The sequence below is a fragment of the Palaemon carinicauda genome, chromosome 14, assembly GCF_036898095.1.
Source record: "Palaemon carinicauda isolate YSFRI2023 chromosome 14, ASM3689809v2, whole genome shotgun sequence".
Lineage (NCBI taxonomy): Eukaryota > Metazoa > Arthropoda > Malacostraca > Decapoda > Palaemonidae > Palaemon > Palaemon carinicauda.
The window spans coordinates 70,923,492-70,930,991 of record NC_090738.1 but is presented as its reverse complement, the minus strand read 5'-3'; positions in this window follow the sequence as shown (position 1 = coordinate 70,930,991).

Genomic DNA, 7,500 nt, shown 5'->3' with positions numbered 1-7,500 from the left:
CAGCATGAATATTCTTTATGGATTATAGAAAGCATATTTTAAATAGGTGTCGGAATTACCTATGACATCCAGTTCCTCATTATCTATCGTTGTCTCTAAGTTTTCTATTTCGATCTTAACTGACTAATCATTTCATTTTATATTTCAGGATTTTATTTTTTCTTCCGTTATGGCTTTGATAGTTTTTTTCTGATTTACTAGTGATTTGAGTTTGCTTTTATCAGCATTATTCGAGTATTTTGCCAAATTTCCATTAGTGTTATAGTATTTTTCCAAAAGCCAAGTTTGTCATTTGTCTTCTGCATTCCTTAGGTAATTTTACATAAAAAGATTAAGTTGCTTTCCGTTTATAATCTTGTCTTCTTCACTAGAGTTTCCTTATATTTTGTATAATTTAATCCTGCCGTAGAAAGCGTCCTAAGGATCTATTGTATATATTGAACTTACCTCTTCTGGCATAAGGACCTAAGCCTTTGATTGATCCTGATTGTGACGAGGGAGTTAAAGGTTGTGAACTCAAAGGCAGGATGCAATCAACTGAGTACTCTATTAAAGAACACTCTCCTTTATATACAAAACCTTGAGGCAACAGGAAAATACATGTTCGAGGAAATGACAATGTTACAGAGGAAAACAGCAGACATGAATTTTTATGTTCGTTTTAGTGCGAAGGAAGGGCGAAGATACAACCATGATATATGCAAAAGGAATTATGTACAATTGTGTGACACACGGTAGGTATATGGCTCCCCCTCTAAAAAGGACATACTGAACATGTTAAATAGGTGCCCTGAATCTGGAGAGGTAGTAGTAAAAACTGCGCCGATTAGCGGTAGTGAGTGGCTGTAGAAGTCGATGGTTGGGGTGCAAGTGAGTGGTGGATGATGGGTGGCTGTGTTGCCGCTCTGGCTCGTCACGGGGTAGGCGAGTGTGTCCTACGGCATTCATAGGTGTGTGTGTCCTACGGCATTCATAGGCGTGTCCTACGGCAGTCAGAGGCGAGTGTGTCCTACGGCATTCATAGGCATGTGTGTCCTACTGCATTCATAGGCCTAAGGCATTTATAGGCGTGTGTCCTACGACATTCATAGGCGTGTCCTGCGGCATTCATAGGCCTACGGCGTTCATAGGCGTATATGTCCTACGGCATTCATAGGCGTGTATGTCCTACAGCATTCACGTCAGCTTCGGTTGAAGTTGAATAGGTGTCCTCTTCGTCTCGAGTGGAGGCGTTGATGGAGGTTTTGAAGGTCATTAAGTAGCTGTCCATAAGGGTACGAAGTAGGTTCACCTCACAAGGAGAGCTGTCTGCGGCAGGTTGCAGGCGAGTAATACTGGTCATTTTCCCGAGGGTGAGCAAAGCCCTTTGGTCCCCCAACGGTTGTTGAGAGAGCTGAAAAGGCGTTGCTATACGGGCGGCTGGCGACGGCGAGTACTGCTGCAGAAGGTATGCGTTGACAGCGTCATAGTAACTGTGAGAGGAGGAGGGGGGGGGGGAGGAGGAGGAGCGAGTCACTCCGGGGTCACCAATGTGACGGGCCGAGAGAGAAGGTTGTGAACTCAAAGGCAGGATGCAATCACCTGAGTACTATATTAAAGAACACTCTCCTTTATATACAAATACCCCAAGGCAACAGGAAAATACATGTTCGAGGAAATGACAATGTTACAGAGGAAAACAGCAGACATGAATTTTCATGTTCGTTTTAGTGCGTGGGAAGAGCGAAGATACAAGCATAATATATACAAAAGGAATTATATACAATTGTGTGACACACGATTGGTACATGATGGCCATTGTAAGGGTAGAGTCACTGGCATCACGTTTTGGAAGAACCTATAAGTAATGTATTTTTAGTCTTGTTCTTGGCCGTTTCAACAGTTTATTTATCTTTTCAACCTAATGTTTTGTTTGGCCAGCGGCATCTTTTCTTAGGAGCGGATAGTTTCCAGTTGCCTGAATAATAATAGTGGCATTGTTGTTCTCTGTTGTAGTTCTACTAACTACTACTTCTATCTTTTATGCGTTAGCACCTTGATAAAACCTGACATTTCTCTTCTTTTTTGGGGCCAAAGTGCTCTTCTTGGCCCTTTACCATGGAGTTTGCAATTTGAACAGTTTTATCTTCTTCCTCTGCTAGGGTGGTTGGGGGTGGGGCGTTCTTGTTCTGGAGGCAGTTATATTTTTAGACACTTATTTGGTCTCGGCCTTTACTACCCTTCATATAGTGAGCTCCTTGAACGATCTGCTTTTGTTTGTAATCAATTCCTTTTTAAGTTCTGTCTTTGATTTTACCTCATTTTGAATTTCTTGGGTACTAATCATATTCTCTACAATATCGTCTATGATTACTTTGTTTCTTATATCTATCAGTATGAACTTGGACATAATCTTTATAATTCGTTTACTGAGTTTATGGTTTTCGTGTTTAATTATTTCCATTTCTTATTCCTTTTTTACGGAAAAGGCATACACTATTACGTGAGTGTTTGAAACGCACCATTCTAAGAAGTCGATGCATCATTTATTAATCTGGCACTTTGCCCATTTATACTTCAACTTCAGTTTCTTACTTAGCTTTAATTCCCTAGTGATACTGACTTATATACATCGATTTGTAAACCTAGCTAGTAATTTCTATAATTACTAGCATTATGATTCCTACTGTAAAAAGTGTTGCGGTTTTGGCTGATAATTAACCACCTGCTGCTGCATCCGTTTAAACCTGGATGACTTTCCATATTTTCTGTCCTTAACCTACTAGAAATGCTATCAAACCAACTGTTAAGTCTCCTTAACGTTATGATATACCTAAGGGGCTGAAGCTTCTAACTGAGCAGCACAATGCAGAATTCTTTCTTGCCAAGATTAACCGCGGACGCATAGCGACTACTGGGATTCCCAGATATTCAAGAACAGCCAAACTATTAGAAACTAGTGAGTATTACCAAAAGGAGCAAGTGATTTTTTTCGTTACCCAGGACTCCAACAATACAGAATAACTATATCTAAATCAAGAGCATTTGAGGGAGTGGTCAGCTATTTTAAGTTAGGATTGGGCTTTGCAGGGCACTAGTAGAAATATTCCAATCCTCTGTGTTCTGTTAAATTAGAGTTCCTCTGTCACAATCTCTCAAAATTTATCACCGGGATCCTACCTTTGTTTGAGGAGGTTCCTAAGCCTTTGCTCTGAAGCATGAAGCAGATGTCAGCTACTTGAGGTTTACTCGTATAAGCTACTTATAAATAGGCATCGTATCTGAACAACCTTTTTTTTTTTCTTTTTAAGCCAGAAGAAATTTAAGTTGAGAGCTTGGATGCATATGGTGAAAAAGAGAGCAAAACGGATGTACGAAAAAGTAGAAGAGTTAATTGAGGTATGGACCTAGTATGGATGCTCGGAGGTGGTGTTAAAGGCAAAGTTAAACCTGCCCGGTTGGAGAAAGCCTACCACATCACTCAAAGAGAGAGAGAGAGAGAGAGAGAGAGAGAGAGAGAGAGAGAGAGAGAGAGAGAGAGAGAGAGACAGAGAGAGTAATTAACACGGATAGAGACAATTAAACATACTGACAAAACTATGAGTCAGTGAAAGAGAGGAGTGAAGAAAAATCACATTAATGAGAGAGAGAGAGAGAGAGAGAGAGAGAGAGAGAGAGAGAGAGAGAGAGAGAGAGAGAGAGAGAGACCGGACCTTTACCAGTGTTTCAAACCGGGGTATGGTTTTAATACTTATTAATCTCCTACAACGTATTAGAAATCTTAAAGGCTCTTGAGGGCTTCCAAATGTAACTGACAGGAATGAATGTATAATCTAATTATGTTGTCTAATAATAAAAATTGATTTCCAAACAAGTGTCTAACTTGTTCAAATCAACGACTCTGATTCGCTGATAAAGACTCTGTCGCACAGCAAGGGATGGGAATATCTTTGCTTAAAACCACAGATATCTCAAGAAACTCTTATTAGTTAAAATTTGAAAAAAAGAAATATTATTCCTACTAAATTATTTCCCTGAGATAATGCATATAATTCAAGGTTATATAAAATTTAAAAAGATATCAAATTTTCTGAGGATCGAAATTCGGGAAAAATCAGATAAAATTAAGACTCAGATCCACCCCATTTCGTTATAACCATTTATCATCCGTAATATCATAACGTTTACCATATATGATTTATGGGGGAACCATTTGTTAAATAACGATGAAGAATCACTCAAATCTAGAAGATTTAGCTGGAGTTATGTAACATCATTGGTGATGTGAAGGGTATCCTAGCAGTAGTAATTTATATTTTTTTTTGGTTGGCTAAAAATTGATAAAATCTTATTTTCTGTAATTTTCGTAACAGCAGCGTTAATAATAATAATAATAATAATAATAATAATAATAATAATAATAATAATAATAATAATAATAATAATAATAATAATAATAATAATAATAATAATAATAATAAACAAGAGCAATCAAAAATTTCACATATCTGCAAATGAATATTGCCAACATTTCACCGAAGTCTACGGATGAAACACTAATATTTTTCCATTAATTGACCGTTGGTGATACAGGGTAACATTTACCCAGAGTCTACGGACAGCGCATTCCCCCTTTCATATGCTCATTGTCAATAGGTAAAAGAGCAATGTTGATCTAAAAGCGTTATATTGATCCGTAACACCTGTGAAATATCGTCAAAATCCGTCGATTTGGTTCAACGTAATCTGTAAAATTAAGAAAATGCAATTATGGATCTAAAATCCCTAACCGGAACCGGATCATCTCCAAATGTTAAGTAACGTATGGAATTTAGTATCTTGTTCACTGGATTGAGAATAGCATATATTAATAAGTTTCGTTGTGTTAGGTAGTTATGTAATTTTATATTATAATAATTTGTGTAAAAAGTGGGAGTTATATATGTGGTATGGAAATACCACTGAGGACAGTTTAAAGATGTTTAATATAGACGGCAAAACGGTGAACGTACATGATAGCTTGCAAATGAGAAGTTAGTGGAATAAAATAGATAATAGGCGAGTATGTTTGACGCTGGTCCAAAGAGCACTAAAACCACTATGATGACAGTACTAAATCTCTTATGTGGGAGTCAATGCCTTATTTTGGATATTTACGTCCATTTCTTCGTGATCCGTCGCACACCGAAAGCTTTCTTAATAATCTTCATGGCAGAAAAGACTGGGTTTCCATTGACTACCTTAAAATTGCGTATATCCTGCAAGGAAACCGACCTACAGTGTATATCTTAATATAAGGATGCCTATTGAACATGTATGTTCTTTTTTAGTAGGCCAGCTATGTACCGTGTATGTTTCATACACGCTCATATACTGTAAAGGTATTTTTTTTTCATTTCTCGCTCTCCCCTGCACTGATAATATTACCCTGTTCAAGCTTGCTATCACATATGCTTTACAGTTTCAGTTTTGTATCATCCTTCTTTTCAACTATCGGTATATGAGCTCATTGTCTTGTTTAATAATCTCAGTTTAATTAAATTCGCCTCTCTGTTATTACCTAACAGCCACCTCACAAACTGCGTTATAGTTACCACCGTTTTCTTGTTTTATAATTGAAATAAAAAAGTTAATTTCCTCTCTTGCATTATCAGATTTGCATTATTTTTATTCATACATCTATTGAATTATATATTTGTTAATCAGATTTTTTTATAGTTATTTATTTGGTACTGCTTTCTGCTTTACGATTCTATTCATTAAGGCACGTTACTCTCTCTCTCTCTCTCTCTCTCTCTCTCTCTCTCTCTCTCTCTCTCTCTCTCTCTCTCTCTCTCTATTGATATTAATTGTTCCTTTTAACACCGTGACTAGAGCCTAACCTTGAAAAAAATCAACAATATTAAAAATTAATAGGAGTAATACGCTTCATCAAAAACACGGCAAGTGACAGGCCTCTTTAAAAGATAGAAAATCTTTTTAGGTCTGGAAGGAATTCTCTAACTCAACTTTTGTACATATATTTGCAAATATGTATTTTGGAGAGAAATTAGTCGGATGATTTGAAAGTTTAGAATTAGAAAAACAAAATAAGTTTTTTTTAAAGAGAAGTCAAAATATTTTCATGGGAACAAAATAATAGGAAGTACAATTTTATTGGGAGCATTCATATATTTATATATATATATACATATATATATATATATATATATATATATATATATATATATATATATATATATATATATATATATATATACATATATACATATATATATATATATATATATATATATATATATATATATATATATATATATATATATATATATATATATGTATATATATATATATATATATATATATATATATATATATATATATATATATATACACATATACATATATATACTTATATATATATATATATATATATATATATATATATATATATATATATGTATGTATATATACATATATATATATATATATATATATATATATATATATATATATATATATATATATATATATATATACATACATATATATATATATATATATATATATATATATATACATATATATATAGTATATATATGTATATATATACATATATATATATATATATATATATATATATATATATATATATATATATACATATATATTCCAATTTCCCTATCATTACCGACAATCTAATCCTTACTTGAAACAGGCTTAGTAATTTTTTGATAATTTTATGCAAAATATGCCCAATGATTTTATCTTATCATTACTGCCTATTTCATATTGTTGTAATAGCCTTTGCTTCCCACTTTGAATTATCCATCACCGATAAATAAATGAAAATTTTAAAGATTTTAAACTAATTTCATGTAATCAATATGGTTATGAGAAATTTTTTTTCTGGCCTCAATTCCTGTTGTCACCATTAAACAAATTTCCATGATTAATGTAAACACAAGTAACTTTTTTTAATCATATTTTATAGAAAAAAAAATATAATGCAATTCATATCATATATGAAATATATAATTTGGCATATAACTAATATCCAGATATGATTAATATTATAATATAATTTTTTGAACTAGCAATTATATTTATGAAATAAGTTCAAAAAGGAGTAGTAAGATGGAAGAAATGAAGTAAGTAAAAATGGCGTGTTCACTTAAGGGAAGGTGTAAAGAAAATTTAGCGGTGTTTTCACTGTACTACGAGCTTTACTGACGACGTTAACTTTCAGGGGTTTAAAGGTCACTCATGAATGGCAGGGGCAAGGGACATTGACATTGCCCTAGCAAGGAGGACAATGCCCTAGAAACTGACCATATGTTATATGACCAGTGTCCAAGCCTCCTTCTCCACCAAAGTTAGGACTAGGGAGGGCCAGGCAAGGGCTGCTGATGACTCAACAGATAGACCTATATGCTCCCCCAAACATCCCAACCTTATTTCAGAATGATGGTAGGGTTCTAGACACTAAAAGCACTAACGAGTCGGAGCGGGACTTGAATA